Source organism: Protopterus annectens, chromosome 5.part1, assembly GCF_019279795.1.
Source record: "Protopterus annectens isolate FY-2018-M chromosome 5.part1, PAN1.0, whole genome shotgun sequence".
NCBI lineage: Eukaryota > Metazoa > Chordata > Ceratodontiformes > Protopteridae > Protopterus > Protopterus annectens.
The window spans coordinates 539,097,651-539,116,420 of record NC_056736.1 but is presented as its reverse complement, the minus strand read 5'-3'; the positions used below and the strand labels follow the sequence as shown (position 1 = coordinate 539,116,420).

The following is an 18,770-nucleotide window of genomic DNA, read 5'->3' as shown; positions in this document are numbered from 1 at the left end:
GGCACTTTGTTTTGCCAAAGGGATGACTATACACTTTTGGCATTTAGCTTGAGGCCATGGCTCTGGCACCAGTTGTCTGTTTCTATGAGGCCCTTTTGTAGGATGCTTGTGTCGGCTGGAGAGTCTATTATGGTGCCCAGTTTGCAGTCATCTGCGAACTTGGTCAGCCACAGTCCTTCCATGTTGGCCTGTACCTCCAAGAAATATATACCGAACAAGAGAGGTCCCAAGACTGAGCCTTGTGGGACGCCACTTGTAACTGGTTTGGAGTCTGACATGGCTCCAGCTATTCTAACCATGTGGGTTCTGTCCTTGAGCCAGTTTGCAACCCATCTAGTGACATAGGGGTTTATATTTAAGCTGGTGAGCTTATCTATAATGCCCGAGTGGGGTATTGTATCAAAGGCTTTTGTGAGGTCCAGGTAGGCTGTGTGGACCACCTTCCCCTTGTCAATGGCCTTGGTGACTGTTTCAAAGAAATTGACCAGGTTTAAGAGGCAGGATCTGCCCTTAACAAAGCCGAACTGGGTAGGATCCAGTGTCTGTAGGTCTCTAATATCTTTATTTATAAGGTCCATGATGATCCTTTCCATAGCTTTGCAGACCAAGCTAGTGAGACTTATGGGGCGATAGTTTCTAGGATCCGTTGAGGCACCACCTTTGTGGAGAGGGACCACTGTTGCTGTACGCCACTCTTTGGGTACATATCCTGTAGTAAGGCTGAGATTGAACAGTAGTTTTAGGTTTGGGTTTAGCTCTTCTTGGAGTTCATGTAGGCCGGGACACCGCCTGGTCCCATTGATGCAGTGTTTCTTGCTTTGAAGAGGGCAGCTCTTACCTGAGCATATGAGATGTCAGGGGCAGCACTCTGCTGGGATAGATATTAGCCCTTTTGGTGGGGGTTTGCGCTGAACCTGTCAGCTAGGATGTTGGCAATGTCTGTGGGTTCGGTGTATTTTTTGTCATTTTGGACTAATTCTGGGCATATCTGTGAATTCCCACCCAGGTTCCTAACATAACTAAAGAAAGCCTTGTGATTATCCTTAGTGTCCTGTGCAATTATTCTCTCGAAGCTGGCCTTAGACGATTTTATGAGTGCCCGTAGTTTTTTGCTAATACTGATCAGAGATGCCTTCCCTTTTTGGGATTTTGCTCTGTCATGTAGTAGCTTCCTCCTTTTATTGTATAGTTTGTTTATGGCTGGGGTCCACCAGACAGGACGTTTGCCTTTGGAGGATTGGGTCTTGGTTTTATTTGGGATTGCATGATCCACGGATTCCTGAAGGTGTTTATAGAATGGGTTTATAAAGGTTTTTGTGGTCTGGGCCGTATTATCCAGAGGCCCAGGGGCTTTGAAGGATTCCACCTCGGTTTTGAGGAGTGTGAAATTTGCTTTAGAGAAGTTTTTCACTGTGGTTTTCTGGGCATGGGGTGGGGTCGGGATGTGAATATCCAGCGAGATTAGTTTATGGTCTGATCTTACCAGTGAGGGATACGCTTCTGGTCTGGAGCATAGAGTCCCCATGTTGGCGATGATCAGGTCCAGTATGTTTTCCCCTCTTGTGGGAGTGGTAACAAGTTGTTCCATAGCATTTGAGTTTATAAATTCTTGGAACCTTTGGGCTAGGGTGTTGGAGCTAGAGTAATGCTCCCAGTCTATGTTTGGGTAGTTGAAGTCACCCAATATAATGGTGTCTGGAGAGACCTTCATATTTTCCAGTGTTCTCAGGAAGGCCGAATGGGGTTCCTGGGTTTGGGATGGTGGTCTGTAGCAGGCTATAAACTGGAAGGCAGTTTTACCCACTGTTAGTTGCACATGGATAGTCTCTGATGCTGTGCCACCAACCTGCAGGTGTGGATATCTTTGATAATATTGATACTCCCTCCTTTTGTGGTTCGGTCCAAGTTTTGGGGAAAAGCATGGTATGAGGTATAACCTGGTAGTGCTGGGGTGCTCTCCGGAGCCTTGAACCAGGTTTCTGTTACTGCACAGATATCGATGTTCTCCATGCTAAGGAGAGTTTCGAGTGCGTGCATCTTGAGGTTTAGACTTCTGGTATTGAGTAGCATTACTCTTAGTTTCTTATCCCTTGTGATACCTATGGAGGTGGGTTTGTCTTTTGAGCCTTGCCTAAAAAGGCACTATGGGGTAGCAAGAGCCTTTGCCAATATCCAAAGCCCAGGGTGACAGGTGCAAGCCGTCCCTAGCGAAGCATCGTGGCTTGTCGAGCATGTCATCCCAGGCTGACAGGCATTGATCCCCTTTGAATGACACCAATACTTAAGCCAATTGTTGAAATTGATAATCTTGTCTTCATACTGTGGCATCATTCTTGGTGAGGGTAAGATGCTACTCAAGGTCAGGGTCATACCGGCCTGGGCTACATGCCCAGAGAGCTCCTCTATGTCTCTTTTCATGTAGTCCAGGGAGGTACGTCTCAGGTCATTCACACCAGCATGGACAATGACTGAGTCATATTTGTACTTGCCTTGGAGTGACCTGAGTGCTTGTGTTATGTATGGATCCTAGCACCGATAGGCAGCTCACCGTGACCTTCTCCTTGTTCAGCCTGGTGAGCGGACGCCAGTGTGCCTGATGATAGAGTCACCTATTACAAGTGTATCAGGTGTGTTGTTTAGCCTTAAGGGCTGTGACTGTTCGGCACACTGGCTTTGTGAGCTATGTGTTGCATGTGTTTTGTTTTGGGGTAGCGGTTGCTTGGGTGTCTGCTTTGGAGGTCTTTGCTGCTTAGGCAGATTTTTATTTAGAGCCTCAAGTATGTTTTTGTGTGTTTATGTGTTTGGTTTGCTGTCGTGGTAGGTCTATGTGAGACTGGAATTGTAGTGAGTGTGGTTTCCTTCTCCTCCTGACTGGTTACGCCAGTACTGAGTTGAGAGAGCTTAGCCTCCAGTTTGGCTATATGGTTGCATCTCTCACATGTGTTGGAATTTGTTGGGAGGAGGAGAGGGTTGTCTGTGTACATTAGGCAGTTGTAACATTGCCTCAAGATTCCCAGGTTCACCAGCTGGACCGATGAGGAGATTGACAACTGACCTTTGGACATGCTAGAATAGTATTGGGAATTCCTTTATAATTGAAGGGCCAGTGGGGAACAAGTTACTCAAGGGGAGTTTGTGAGGGTATAGTGCTTTTAATTTTTTTAGTGCTGACTTATATAATTGCTTTAGTGAGCAAGTGCTAGGCTTTAGCATAGGAATAGGGTGTTTATTATGAGAACTAGATCAGTTCCAAGGCTCAAACCCAAATAAGCGGCGCTGCTCGATGAAGCGCTATGCACAAAATCACGCAAAGCCGCGCTACAGCGGATTTTATACAGGCGGACTTGAAAGAGCTAGAAATTGGCCCAAAACAGCCAACAGACTACCAGATTCCTGTGCTGGGACCACTCCTCCAGGGACAGATAGCCTGCTCCAAGCTCCCCACTGCCACTGGTGAACAAAGAAGCCTCCCTCTATCCAAGAAAGGAAATGGCAACACAGGAACTTTCCAAAAGTCCAGAATACAGCAAAGCCTGTATTTGGACTACTCTAGGTCAGGAAAGATGGGAAACAAGGATAACTTTTTTTTTTCTTTTTTGCAACAAATAGCAGGAAATTGCAATAAATATGTAACACAGGCTAGCGCACTTGAGTGTGTAGCCTCAACAAGTAAATGCAACAAACAGGACAAACTTTAAAAGTTCAGGTGAAAAACAACTTTAGACAGTTTAAAACAGTTCAAGAAGCAGAAATGTTTGCAGTTTAGCTAGATCGGACAGTCGCCCAGGTAGTAGCAGGAAAAAACACTTTTATCAGGTTAGCAGTCGCTCTTTTAGCCTCTCTGCTGCTAGCACCACTCTGCAGGACCACGAGGAGCTTGGCTGAGTAGTAACAAGCGCAAAAACCTCGCCAAAGCGGGTTTTATACAGGGGGATTTGAAAGAGCTAGAAATTGGTCCAAAATGGCCAATAGACTACCAGATTCTTGGGCTGGGAACACTCCTCCAGGGATAGATAGGCTGCTCTAAGTTCCCCACTGCCACTGGTGAACAAAGAAACCTCCCTCTATCCAAGAAAGGAAATGGACAACACAGGAAATTTCCAAAGTCCAGAATACAGCAAAGCCTGTATTTGGACTACTCTAGGTCAGGAAAGACGGGAAACAAGGATAATATTTTTTTTTTCTTTTTTTCAACAAATAGCAGGAAAATGCAGTAAATATGTGACACAGGCTAGCGTATTTGAGTGTGTAGCCTCAACAGGTAAATGCAAAAAACAGGACAAACTTTAAATTACAAGCGCAAAAGTGCGCTAAAGCTGGCTTTAAAGCAGGGGGTTAGAAAGAGATAGGAAATGGCCCATAAGCTACAGGTCACTGGGCTGGAACCACTCCTCAAGGGACAGATAGGCTGCTCAGAGCTCCCCACTCTCACTGGTGAACAAAGAAGCTTCCTCCTATCCAAATAAGGATATGGGCAACACAGGAACTATGACACAGCCCAGAGATCAGCAATACCTGAAGACTGGACTATTCTAGTTCAGTAAAGGCGGGAAACAAGGAATTTTTTTTTTTTTATTTTTTTTTTACAAAGTAGCAGAAATTAGGTACAGAAACACAGTAAATGCTTTAATTCAGCTAGCGCACTTGAGTGTGTAGCCTACCAATTAAACTAAGCAAAAACAAACTTTAGAAATGCAATAAAACAACTTTACAGAGCTTATTTAGTAAAAGAAACAGAAAAGTCTATATATACAGAAAAGCAGCTAAAACACACAAACACTTCAGATGCAGTGCAACCTAGAGCACTTGAGTTGTAGCAATATTAAGGCTATTACAGTTATAATAAATGCTCTGAAATATACTGTATAATTCCAAAATGTTTGAGAAGCACAGTCAGAACACAAGGAGGTTCAGGCGAAAGAAAAAAAAAAGTTTTGTTTTACTTTTTGAAAGGGAAAAAGGAGGAACAGAAGGCCTATCAAATGTTCTCTCTGTATTAGGCAGACTGGGAGGAGTGTCACAGTAGGGGCGGGCAACTGCAAAGCCACCAAAAATAGCCTACAGCCAGCAAGCACTAGAGACACAAGTTTTTTAAACAGATAAGGATTTGTAAAGATACAGAATAGACAAAGTGCTATCTATATATATTAAATTTGGCCTTGTATGTTAAGCAGAGATCGCCTCTGAGTAGACGATATGCGACAGAGTATAGCTGGAGTTTTTTAAGGCGGTCAGCGTAGGGCATCTGCTTTAGGCCTGTGATTCTTTTAGTGAGGTATTTCTGAGGCCTTTCCAGTTGTTGCAGATGTCTTGAGAGGTACATACCAAATGGGGCGTTGTATTCTATAATGGGTCTAATGAGGGATGAGTACAGTGGGACAATGACCTCCTTTTTTCTGGATGAAAAGCCCTTCGTGATGAGGTGTGCCACATAGAAGGATTTCCTGACTGTTGTGGCGATGTGGTTATCGAAGGTGAGACCACTGTCCACCTGTGTCCCTAAGTCTCTTATCACACTTTCTGTGTTTAGTGTACTGCCACCTATATGGTAATTCATGGATACATGTTTTTTCCCAAAGGGGATAACAATACATTTCTTGGCATTGAGCTTGAGCCCATGGCTCTGGCACCAAGCATCTGTTTCTGTAAGGCCCTTTTGTAGAGTATCCACATCATTTGGGGATTCAATAATGGCTCCCAGTTTGCAGTCATCTGCAAACTTTGTTAGCCAGAGTCCCTTAGTGTTGACCTGTACTTCAGAGAAGTAGATGCCAAACAAGAGCGCCCCAGGACTGAACCCTGAGGTACTCCACTTGTCACTTGTCTGGAGCTGGATTTGGAGTCGGCTACTTTTACAGTGTGGGTTCTATCAGTAAGCCATTTAGCAACCCATTGGGTGACATAGGGATTAATGCCCAACTTAGTAAGTTTATCTATGATTCCAGAGTGGGGGATGGTGTCAAAGGCCTTGGCAAGGTCTAGATAGGCTGTGTGGACCACCTTACCCTTGTCCATGGCTCTGGAGACTGATTCAAAGAAGTCAATCAGGTTCAGGAGACAAGATCAGCCCTTCACAAACCCAAACTGGGTGGGGTCCAGTGTTTGAAGGTTGCCAATGTCTTTGTTTATAAGTTCCATGATAATACGCTCCATGGCCTTGCAGATAAGGCTTGTCAGACTGATGGGACGGTAGTTTCCGGGATCCAAGGTGGATCCCCCCTTGTGGATTGGGATAACTGTAGCTCTGCGCCACTCAGTGGGCACAAAACCTGAGGTGAGGCTGTGATTAAATATGACACTTAGGTGAGGTGCCAGTTCATATTGTAGTTCATGTAGTACACAGCCCGGGATGTCATCTGGTCCCATGGATGCTGTATTCTTGGCTTTAGAGAGTGCGTTTTGTACCTGTGTGGCCGTTATTACTGGAATTTGGCAATCTTCCGGTATTGAGATGGGCCATTTAGGGGGTGAGAGGGGGGTGAAGTTGGCACTGAATCGATCTGCCAGGATATTGGCAATATCCTTTGGATCAGTATATTTAATGCCATTCTGTTTTAGCTCAGAGCAGATCTGAGCATTGCCATTTAGATTCTTGACATAGTTATAGACTGCTTTGTGGTTGTCTTTGGAATCTTTGGCAATTTTATTTTCATAACTAGCTTTGGAGGATTTTATGAGGCATCTCAGTTTCTTACTGAAGCTAGTAAGGGAGTTTTTTGCATCCTGGGATTTTCCTCTTTTCTGCAAAAGTTTCTTCCTTTTGTTGTAAAGTTTGTTTATGGCAGGGGACCACCAGATTGGCTTCCTTTTTGGATGAGAGCATTTTGGTTCTATTTGGGATGGCACGATTCATGCATGAGTGGATGTGCTCGTACAGTGCCTTGGTGTTGGATTCAGCAGTTGAACTTTCAGTTCCCGTCTGCATGGGTGTTATGAATTTTGTCACTTCTGACTTGAGTAGCATGAAGTTGGCTTTGGAGAAGTTTTTATGGTGGTTTCTTTACTGGCGTGTAGGGGTGTGGATGTTAAGGGTGATTAACTTATGGTCAGACCTGACTAACGAGGGGTGACCATAGGTATGGAGCATTGATTTCCCATGTTGGTAATGACCAGGTCTAGGATATTGGAGCCCTGGTGGGACTATGGATTAGTTGATCCAGGGCATTGGAATTTATGAATTCCAAGAACCGCTAAAAGGTGTTGGGACATGAGTAGTTTTCCCAGTTAATGGCAGGGTAGTTAAAATCACCCAGTATTAGGGTGTTTGGTTCTATCTTAATATTTTCCAGTATGTTTAGAAAGGTGTAGTGAGAATCTTGGGGTATGGTGGGGGATCTGTAGCAAGCTACAATTTGGATTGCAGTCTTACCTAGTGTTAGTTGCACTTGGGAGAATTTCAGACACATTGTGTTGGCCAACTAGCCTGGTGGTGTGAATATCCTTGGTGAATATTGACACTCCTCCACCTTTAGTGTTTCGGTCCTGGTTTGGTGGCTGAAAAGTGTGGTAAGAGTTGTAGCCTGGTATTGCAGGGGTGCTCTCTGGAGCCTTGAACCAGGTCTCAGTTACTGCACAGATATCGATGTTCTCCATTTTAGGAGTGCCTCGAGAGAGTGCATTTTGAGGTTTAGACTTCTAGCATTGAGTAGCATTACCTTCAGATTTTGCATGCTTGTACCTGTTACGGTGGTGGTTTTGTCCTTTGAAGTTTGCCTAAAAAAGGCACTATAGGGGTGGCAAGAGCCTTAGCCAGTAACCTGAATCCCAGGGGCAACAGGTGCAGACCATCTCTGGCAAAGCATCGTGGTCTGTCAATCATGTCATCCCAGGCAGACAGATACTGGATCCCCTTTGAATGACACCATAAGCTTAGCCAATTGTTGAAGTCAATCATGTAAATATACTGCATCTACGGATCATCCACTATATGCCGTTTTAAAATGTTCTTATCAATAACACCTTCTGCAACTGCTAAATTTAAAAATTGATCAATCTCATGTTTAAAATTAATAATAGGATCTAAATACATTTTAGCATAAAATTTAGGATAATTAAGTTGAACAAAAACCTCCATTTGGTACTGATGGAAATCCCAAATCACAACCCCACCCCCCTTGTCAGCAGAATGGTTACTACGTCTGTAGTTTTACTCAGACAACTAAGTGCTGACCTTTCTCTAAAAGATAAATTGTGGCAAACAGATTCTTTATATAAAGTAAAATGTAATTACTTTATTACAGTTTTTTCAAAACACGTCACATATTTATTCATCAGAGATTGGAAACAAGAAGCTTTTAACCTAAAGGAATCAAAATTATTAATATCCTTGTCTTTAAAAAACAGGGATAAATTCAACCGATGATAAAAGTCCTAAATGTCTTGCACCAGCCTCGTTTCAGGAACAGGAGCAGTTGGAACAAAATTCAAACCTTTATTAAGCAAGGCAACGTCATTATCAGATAGTTCAACAGAAAAAATATTACGCATAATATTACCACAATTCAACTGGGTCCCATCATTTGTTGTAAAATAGTTAGAGCTCCCTGACCTCTTAGAATGTTTCTGCTCCACCCTCCTCCACGATTTACTAAAGGGATATAACTACTTGCCTTTTTAGCAGTGGGCAAATCAGATGACATTTCAATATCGGTGTTGATGGCTAAAGAATCTTCACATAAAGTATGTGAAATATCACTATTCTTCAAAACAGAACATCCCACCCAAGTTCTTTTCTTTTTATTCTTCCCTATGCCATCATTACGACCTCCTTTGGAAAACCTAACAGCTTTGCAAAATTGCTTCCAGGAAAAATGTTTATTTGTTGGCATAATCCTGATCATCATGTTGGAACTTTTTAATTTTCTGCTTTTTCAATTCTGCCTACAATCTATCTGAAGACTTAGACAGTTCCTGCAATAAATGATTACAAATACTTTCAGTCTTATGCACGGTCAACAATTCAGAAAGCCAATTAACCTCATCCTCATATTTAATAATCTGTCTGTCATACAGCTCAGTGAGAGCCTTAACAAACATAACCAATACTGCCTGTTGTATATCGGCCCACTGTTTTAAAAAAATGTCATCAGGTTCAATCAAGACACATACCCCACTAGGAATAATGTTGGCCTGTGCATAAGCTTTTAAAAGCTGCTGATGCCACACTAAAGAGCAAAGGCATTTGGTTGCCCCAGTTAACTGTTTAAACTGTTGTATATCAGAAACCATTGAAGTAACAACATGTCTGTCAGAAAATGCTTCTCCAGAACAGGGTTGCTGCCCAAACAGCTTTCCTGAAGAGGAAAACAAAAATAAAACGTCTATAACTGTAATAAAAAGAGAGTTTTTTGACCCCAAAGGGAATGCATCTGCCCAGCAACGGAAAGCACAAGTTGACCATCAATCCTCAAAAGCTAACTATACATACTAACTCCAGGATCGCACTACAGTGGGGAAAAGGATACCTTTTACTTCCCTTACAGTACTCTACACAGTGCCATATATACTAAAAAGAAGTTATGTACCTGCCATAACGTTCCATGTTAGTTGTCTTCATCTTGCCTTCTTTCTTGCTGGTTGGGATCGGAGCCGAGGATCGGCTCTGATACGGCCATTTTCTATAGCTCGAGAGCTGTTTGCTGGCTCGAGGCTACCCCTTATCCCATGATGCCTAGCGCTAGCTACCCAGATCTCGTTTGAAATAGCTAACCCCAGACATAGCCAAAGAATCAACCTGTCCAAACAAACAGGTTGGGCATACCTTTCATACTCTCTACGTCAGTAGAGGAAACAAACCAGAGAACACTCAGCCAGAGAAACCAAAACTCCTCTCGGTCCAATAGGACAGGGGGATGGAGGGTGGGACGCAAGAAAGAAGGCGAGATGAAGACAACTAACATGGAACGTTATGGTAGGTACATAACTTCTTTATGTTAAGCTGTCTATCTCGCCTTCGTTTCTTGCTGGTTGGGACAGCGTCCCTAGCACCTACAATCCTGGGCGGCTCATTGGAACAGACTTTTCAGAACAGTGGAACCAAAGTTAGCTCTACTTCTGGAGACCATATCTAACTTGTAATGAGAAATAAAGGTATGAGGGTTTGCCCATGTAGCAGCTGCACCGATAGAATCCATGGGCAACCTAGACTGGAAGGCTACAGTGGTGGCCAAGGCCCTAGTAGAATGACCTTTCGGCTTGATAGACAACTCTGTTTCTCAGTTGATAGATGAAAGTAATAATGTGAAACAACCACCTGGATAAGGTCACTTTGGAAACTGGGAGACCTTGTTTGCCCTGAGCATAGGACAGGAAAAGTTCCTTATATCCTTCGTTCTATGCAGGTAAAAACGCAATTGTCTATGAACATCCAATTGATGTAATTTGTATTCTACCTTGTTGGTGTGGTTAGGGAAAAACACAGGGAGGTCTATAGATTGGTTCAGATTACTTTCTGAGCAGAGTTTCGGAAGGAAAGAGGGATTAGTCCTCAGAGCAACCCTGTCCTTATGAAAAACTAAGTATGGAGGACGAACACTTAGTGCCTGAAGTTCAGAGACACGTCTGGCTGAAGTAATAGCTACCAGGAGAGTTTTCCAAGATAGAAACTTAATGGATCAGGATGCTGCCGGTTCAAAAGGGGGCGTAATTAAGGAGGTTAGTACCAAATTAAGGTCCCAAGGAGGAGGGGGATCTCTCACTGGGGGCCTAAGGAGAGTAGTCCCTCTGAGAAAAGCTTTACACAGCTTATGAGACATAATGTTTACATTAGATAACCCAACATGAAAGTTAGAGATGGCCGCTAATTGAACCCTGATTGTAGCAGAAGCGGACCCAGAATGGAAAAAGTTCTGATAGGAACTCCAAGATTTCGTGTACTGGGGCTGAAAAGGGATCTGTGTTCCTAGCCTCTGCCCAACAAGAAAAACGTTTCCATTTGCTAGCATAAGTCTTTCTAGTGGTGGATTTGTGAGAGGAGACAATAATCTCACGAACTGCCGGGGAAATGCTGGGAAGCCTGGGTAGGGTTGGAAGTGGAGCAACCAAGCTGTGAGCTGGAGTGTTTGGAGGGATTGATGGAGCCTGCCTGATTGATGAATCAGCAGGTCCGGAATAGGATCCAGAGTCCAGAGCTGCTCGAGAACGTAATAGTGCAGGAATGGGAACCATATCTGTCAAGGCCAGTAGGGGGCAATGAGGATCATTTTGCAACCCAACGAAATAGTTTTCTGTATGATTTTCAGTATAAGAGGAAAAGGAGGGAAGGCATAAAGAAGTCCCTGAGGCCAATCGTGGACTAGAGCATCTCTGAGTGACCGGGAAGCAGAAGAAGGGAGAAGTAGTTGCTGCATTTGCTGTTGAAAGGGGTGGCAAAAAGATCGCAGCAAGGCTGTCCCCACTTGCGGAAGATCAGATCCGCAAATACCTGATTCAGAGACCACTCGTGAGGCATGAGAATAGCTCTGCTGAGCCTGTCCGCTATGACGTTGGACCTCCCAGGGATGTGAGTCGCAATCAGAAATCGTTGGGAGGAGATCGCCCACTTCCAGAGTCTGAGTGCTTCTCGACATAGGGGGTAGGACCTTGTTCCGCCCTGCTTGTTGATGTACCACACCACTGACATGTTGCCCGTTTGAATTGCAATTGTCCCAGAAGGGAGAGAGTCCTGAAGGGCTTGAATGCTAGGAGCACGGCTCTCATCTCTAAGACATTTATGTGCAGATGGTACTCATGAGGCTGCCAAGTGGCTTGGACTGTTCTGCCCTGATAATGCCCCCCCCCCACCCTATCAGGGAGGCATCTGTGGTCACTGTGGCAACCGGAGGGGGCTGAATGAATGGTCTGCCCTGAGACACTAGTGGGGAGACCATCCAACAGGAAAGGTGCCTTTTGCATGTTTCTGTAATCATGATCATGTGAGACATGGGCAGCTGTTGAAAAGACCACTGTGTGAACAGAAGCCATTGAAGGATTCTCATGTGAAAGCGGGCCAGAGGGATTAGAAGAACTGCCGCTGCCATGGAACCCAGAGTTTGAAGGACCAATCTGACTTGGAACCTTTTGCACTGCATTAGAATTTGTACTTGCTGATGAATTGTGGTCACCCTGTCTGGCGGTAGTCTTGCGGACATACTCCTTGTGTCTAAGTCTGCTCCTATATAGGTAATAGATTGACAGGGCAACAAGGAAGATTTTTCGAAGTTTATTGTAATGCCTAGCTGAGAGCAAATTGTGATTGTGTAGTCCCTGGTTCGTAGAAGTTGATGCCTGGTAGTAGCAGTAAGGAGCCAGTCGTCTAGATATGGAAACACCTGGAATCCTTGACGTCTCAGGTGAGCAGTGACCACTGCCATACATTTGGTGAACACTCTGGGGGCTGTGGTGAGACCAAAGGGCAGAGCTCTGAACTGGTAATGACTGGCTCCCAGCCAGAAGCGAAGGAATCTCCTGGAGCGCCTGTCCATTTTGATGTGATAGTACGCATCCTGGAGATCTATACAGCACACCCAATTGTCCTGACCCAGAAAGGGTAGAATGGACTGTAGCATGACCATCCAAAACTTTGTTCTTTGAACAGACTTGTTTAGTCTGCTGAGATCCAGAATCGGTCTCCAGTCCCTGTCTTTTTTGGTACCAAAAAGAACCTTGAGTAAGTTCTGGATCCATGTTGGTCTGCCGGGACTTCCTGGATGACTTTTTTTTCTAGCAGTTTTGAAACTTCTATGACTGCTTGGTCCCTCAGATGGGGTGGGACATCTGGAAGGGATTTGCTTGATGGTAAGGGGGGGGGGTTGAAAGAAGGGAATTCTGTAACCTCCGGATATAATTGAGTGTACCCATTTGTCTTGCGTTAAATTCTGCCAGGCTTTTGGGTACAGTGATAGTCTTCCCCCGACTGCCTCCAGAGGCGGGCAGCCGGTCAACCCTTCAGGGATGCTGGAAGGGCTTCTCAGAGAAGGATTCTCTGCTGCCCTAGTTCTGCGGACCCCCTCTGCCACGAGGGCAGCATCTGTTGTTGTTGTTTCCTCCCCTGCCCCTGGAGGAAAAATCGTTGTGTGTCAGGCGAGGCTCCCTGGGATTTTCGAAACCACATTTTACCACTCTTCTGACCCTTGGGGTATGGTCTGGAAAGAGTGGAAAAACGGACTCCCACGGCAGAGAGAGTCTTGCCTTCTTGTTCACACCTAGTCAGAGTGTCTTTCACCTGTGGTCCAAAGAGAAAGGAACCATCAAAGGGGGTGTTGGTGAATGACGCTCTAAAGGGTTCCGCAAAATTACACAGCCGCATCCATGCGTGTCTCCTAAGGGCCACGCCTGCACCTGCGGCTCTACTTGCACCATCGGCTGCATAGGAAATGAGCCTCATGGAGGAGTTGACTACAGAATTAAGGGTCGCTAGCTGAGAAGCCACTTTAGCTTGAGCCCCTTCAGCTGATGGATCCTAAAGGGTATCTCCGAGCTCTTTAAGGAGATCCCTCTGAAGCCGGGTAAAATGGCATAAGTAATTCAGTGACCTCATAGCAAAGGTCGCTGAAGCAAACATTCGCTTCCCATATCTATCCATAGTCCTGGACTCCTTGTTAGGAGGATAGACAGATGAAGAATTTTCCGCTAACTCTTTCTTAGTGGCTGCTGCTACCACCATGGCATCCACAGGAACACCTTCGGTAAGGAACTGCTTATCAAGGGGTGCAGTGATAAACTTGCCGGGTCTCCTCGGGGTTGGCTCCACTGTATCTGGGGCTGACCAAGCCTTTCGAGCCACCACTGACATGAGTGGATCGAAAGGCGGAGAAACCCAGGAGGTGGAAGGTCGGGAACCAAATGCATCCAGGAATACAGACTCATCCTCGTTAGGGGCTGTGGGATTCCAGTTCCCCCCTTTGCTTAAGCATTTCTAGGATGTCTAAGAAGGAAACATCTTCAGAGGGGGTTCTCGGGGACCCTTCCGATTCATCTAAGTCTGTATCAGACGTGACAGACTCAAGGGAGTCAATGTGCTTCCTCTTGCACATTTTCTTCCGAGGGGGCTCCTCTGAATGATCAGGGGAAGCCTCGGAAGAAGAGGAAAGACCCAATGATGTGCCCTGGAGCGCCAGTTCCCCACACTTGGGGTCTGGAGGAGGAGCAGCGGTTGACGCAAGCACTACAGGGGACGGAGCCGGTGGAGTCGAACGTGGAACTGACTCAGTGGTCAGCACACTCCTCATGACATCGAAGGCGTCCCTGCCACGATGCAGAGAAGGCTCCAGTTCCGAGGAAATCGGAATCCTTCTCCGCACCGAGGGAGACGGCTCCAAGGCCAATGTAGGAGCCGAGCTCACCTGCGCTGAAGCTCCGAGAGGGAAAAAGGGGTCGGACAAGGGTCCGATGCCACTCGCCCCCTAGGAGCCAACAAGGGAGCCTCGGCACCCAGATCCCTCGACAGACGGCACCGTCGAGGGAATCAGAGCTGACGACAGAACCGAAGGAGAAATAGTTATCGAAGCCGACGGTTCCACGACACGAACCCCAATGAACTCCGGCTCCGAGCTCAATGGAGTCGGAGATGAATATCGATAGAAGTATACGGAGCCGACACCTGTTGAGGAGGGCTGGACAACATCTTGGCAAGTGCTTGCGACTTCAGCAACCTACTGACCACTCTCTCCACGTCGTGAACTGAGAGCCTAGAGGACCGAGAGGAGTGGGAAGACCTATGACTGCGCTCACTGTGCAGCAGGGGAGACCGAGGAGCCAAATGTATGGATTCCAGAAAAGGGGACCTCAGCCTCTTGTGGCTTTCCGACGGCTCCAAAGATACTGGTGGAGCCGATGGGGAGATAGTCTCCTCGGTTCCAATCGGAACCCAAGTAGCAGGTAAAGTTTGGACCAATGACGGCTCCGAGTTTGGAGCCGACGATTTGGCCGGTTTGGGGGATTTCACAGGCTGAGCCTTGGCCGGTGAATCCTGGGGCTTAAGAAGACCCCTCAGAATAAGCTTATTCTTGCACTCCTGCACAACTCTTGGGCTAAATGCATGGCATATAGAACAAGAGTCCTGTAGGTGCACTGCGCCTAAGCAATAGATGCAAGAAGTGTGCCCATCTGTCAGAGACATTTTCTGACAGCATGAGTCACACTTCTTGAATCCAGACATCTCGGATTCTTTAGACATATCCAACAAAATAGCTGAAAGGTACTGCACTGATTTCTGACCAAAAGGCCGAACAGCAGTACAAAATACCAGAACACTAGCAAGAAAAAGCAAAAACACATAGTATACTACAGCTAAAGATTGTTGTTTTTTTTTTTTTTTTTTTTTAAATTAGGAAGCCTCTAACTTAAACGGCTACCTAACAATAAGATAGAAGGAAAGCCTAAACTAAAACGCTAATCTACAAGAAGGGAAATGGGTGTGGGGGAGGGGGAGAACTCTCTAATTTAAACGGGTTCTAATTGAAAGGACTATCAATACACTAAACTAACACAACAAGTTACCGACTACAATTTAAACAATAAAACTCCTAGAAAAAGGACTAATCTGACAAAAAACAGTTCAATAATAAACTTATACAAGCCTGAGCCAGTAAGAACAACACCTCACAGCTGAAGCGGCAAACGAGATCTGGGAAGCTAGCGCTAGGCATCATGGGATAAGGGGTAGCCTCGAGCCAGTAAACAGCTCTCGAGCTATAGAAAATGGCTGAGTCGGAGCCAATCCTTGGCTCCGATCCCAACCAGCAAAAAACGAAGGCGAGATAGACAACTTAACATCTGTAGTTCAGTGAAATGAGATTCAGTGAAATGATGTTTCAGCGAAGTGGTTGGGGTGAAATGAAATTCAGTGAAATGAGATTCAACGAAACAAAGTAGACCCATATACACATACATACAAACACACAAACACAAACACACACACAAACACAAACACACACACACACACATACACACACACACACACACACAAAGTACTACCTGTCCTGTTGCTTTATGTATGTCATATACCACTGTGTATCCTTGTCTGAATCAGGATTTGTATATTTTTTCAACTTACTGACCTTTACTTGTTGTAGTCTCTGTCTCTGAATCTCACCCTGAGTTTTAATAAACCTCATGAATTCAATTTCAAGCAAATTATACTTTAAAGTTTTATTTCCAGTTTGAAATAGTAAGGATAAAAGTAGTTTAAGTGTTGTAAATTACAACATTTTGTTACCATACCGAAGAAGGCTTTTGTTGAAAACCAGTATATGGTTTAAATTGTTGTTTAAACAAAGGAATACATTGGTTTATTGGGTTTTGTGTGTGCTGGCGTTGTGTTTCATAAGACTGACTAATGCTGTTTACCATGCTCCTTTACCCTCTTTGCAAATATTGTTGTTCAGTAGTTTGTTTTTTGCTGGAGGTGATTTCTGAACCCTGTTTTAACTGAATATGGGTATTGTGACCATTGTTGCTGGTTTGGTTTCTGATAAATATGATTTGTCACACAGGGAGTATCAGAAACTAACCTCGCCTCTGAGCCTGAATCTGAAATCTGAGGGGGAAAAAAACTGAATCCATTCCTGCATCTCCCTGTTAGTATTCATAATCTTGAATCTCTTCAGGAAAAGAGGAATCCCTCTTTCTTTTACCAGAAACTACTTTACAAAAAGGATCAATAGTCTGAATTAAACCCTGAGCCAGACCAACTAAACTTCTTCTGCCTAAAGAAATTTGAGGGGGAGTAGATATATGCTTGGTTTTCGGTTTCTTTTTTACAGGAAAAAGGGGCAAACAGTGTTACTAATGGTAGCAGTAGCTTCCCAAGGGACAGACACAGCATTCTGTAATAACAGAAAACTTTTCTGTTCCCTCTTCCAGGACTGACAACAGATGCTCTCCCTTGCCCACTGAGAGGACTCCAACAGCCAGAGAATGTGGAAAACCCCCAATCCATACTGGCTGTATGGTGCAACACCAGAGGGATCCAGGATAAAAGATGACTTGTCTGAGGTACAACAAATGGCTATAGCAGAGTCAATCACCAGTGACCGAGCTAAATTGCTAGTCTGCTGTGGTGGCAAAGGCTGTTTACTTAAGGTTTTTTTTTTGTTGCTGGCAGAAGAACTGACCATGGTAACAGTAGTGTTCCATGGTCAAGCCAAAAATGGTGTCTTTTTCCGGGAAAGATAAGCAGCAAATGCCAATAAAACTACCAGTCCACAAAAGTTACCTTTTTTTTTGTTTGACAGAAAAAACAACAAATACCACTTTCAAACACCATGCCAGCCACACCAAGGAAAACAAACACAATAGATCTACATAAACTATGTTTTCATTTAGTTAACACTACTTTTAAACTGACAAAAAAATGAGTGTTCCGTTTATAAGTATATTACAGTCGCAACACTTCTAGCTTTAAAATAACTTTCCTGGACAGGAAAAAATAAAACATCAATAAATTTAAGAAAATGGAAGTTTTTTCCCCCAAAGGGAATTTATCTGCCCAGCAAAGGAAAACACAATCCCCAAAAGCCTCAGAGGACCGTACTCTTCAGTGGAATTAAAACAGTACAGTGCTTGGTGACCAAACTTGTCTTTTAGTCAGCTGAGCTCAAGTTGCTTGACATTTTGGGTGCATGGAAGCTTTGGAAGCTGGCTGGCTGTTATATGCCATTGTTGATGGTCCACACATGAGGCAAAGGGCATTATCACTTCTCAAGCTGACCATTAATCCTCAAAAGCCTCAGAGGAGTGCACTGTTTCAGTGGAATTAAATCACTGAAGGGCTTGGTGCCCAAACTTGTCTTTTAATCAGCCCAGCATCAGCTGACTGACAGTTTGGCCATGTGGAAGGTGCCCTGAAGCTTTGGAAGATGGTCAACAGTGATATCCTTAACAGGATATAACCCATATAGCTAAGGCTAATATAGCAGTGATCATTCGAACATCTGCTGTTATGGTAAGTTCAAACTACACAACCAAACTTTCTTCATTAGTCTACAATGATGCTTTGCTGACATTATCATAATTTTAACTTGCAGATTTTCTCCCCAGATCTGCAATGAAAACATTGAAGCCTGGTCATCAAAACATAAATAAATAAAATAATGCAAAATAAATTACATATTAAAGAGTTGGCTGAGGAAGTGAATGAGCTTAGAAGCAGAATATGCTAGAGTTACTTACAGCTTAGTAGTTAGAGTCAGACAATTTGACCCAGATGACTCTGGAGCAATTAGGGATGGAGTCACTGGAGAGGTCAGCTGGTGGGGGTGGGGTTGGAATGAATAGCTAATGCCACCTCACTTGTAGTGGGAGACATCTTGGTCTTTTGCAATATTGACACCTGTCAGAGTCTGAGCAGTGCAGGAAAAGGCGACATAAAGGGCTGGGGATTAGGATCCACTTAATAGCATGTTTGCAGCATAACCAAAATAGGTGAAAGAGTGAAAGCATGTATTGTGTCACTGAAAGACCATTGAGGGAGACCTAATTGTCCAGACTGCTGCATGGTAACATGGAGTTAAGGAAGAAGAAAACTAGATGTATGCTTGAATAATGACCCCTTCTTAGACCATTGAGCGAATGGACAGCTGAAACATGCAGAAAAGGACCATTAAAACATCAGTTTCATTTCTAAAAATGCATTTGATTCAGATTTTATTTCTTCTAACTCTTGTCTGAATGTTGTACAAAGGGCTTAGTGTTGTTTACTTGAATTTGTTTCCCAGGGAAGAGTACTGATCATGTCTGACCAATTTCAGTCTTCTCAGTCAAGGATCAAAAACTGACCAGACATAAAGTGA

At 44.4% G+C, this 18,770-nt stretch overlaps 1 protein-coding gene across 4 annotated transcripts in view; it reads right to left on the bottom strand.

The window, feature by feature from the left end:
• PROSER1 (proline and serine rich 1) overlaps positions 1–18,770 on the bottom strand; it is a 781,917-nt gene that overhangs the window by 350,695 nt on the left and 412,452 nt on the right. The window lies entirely within an intron of this gene.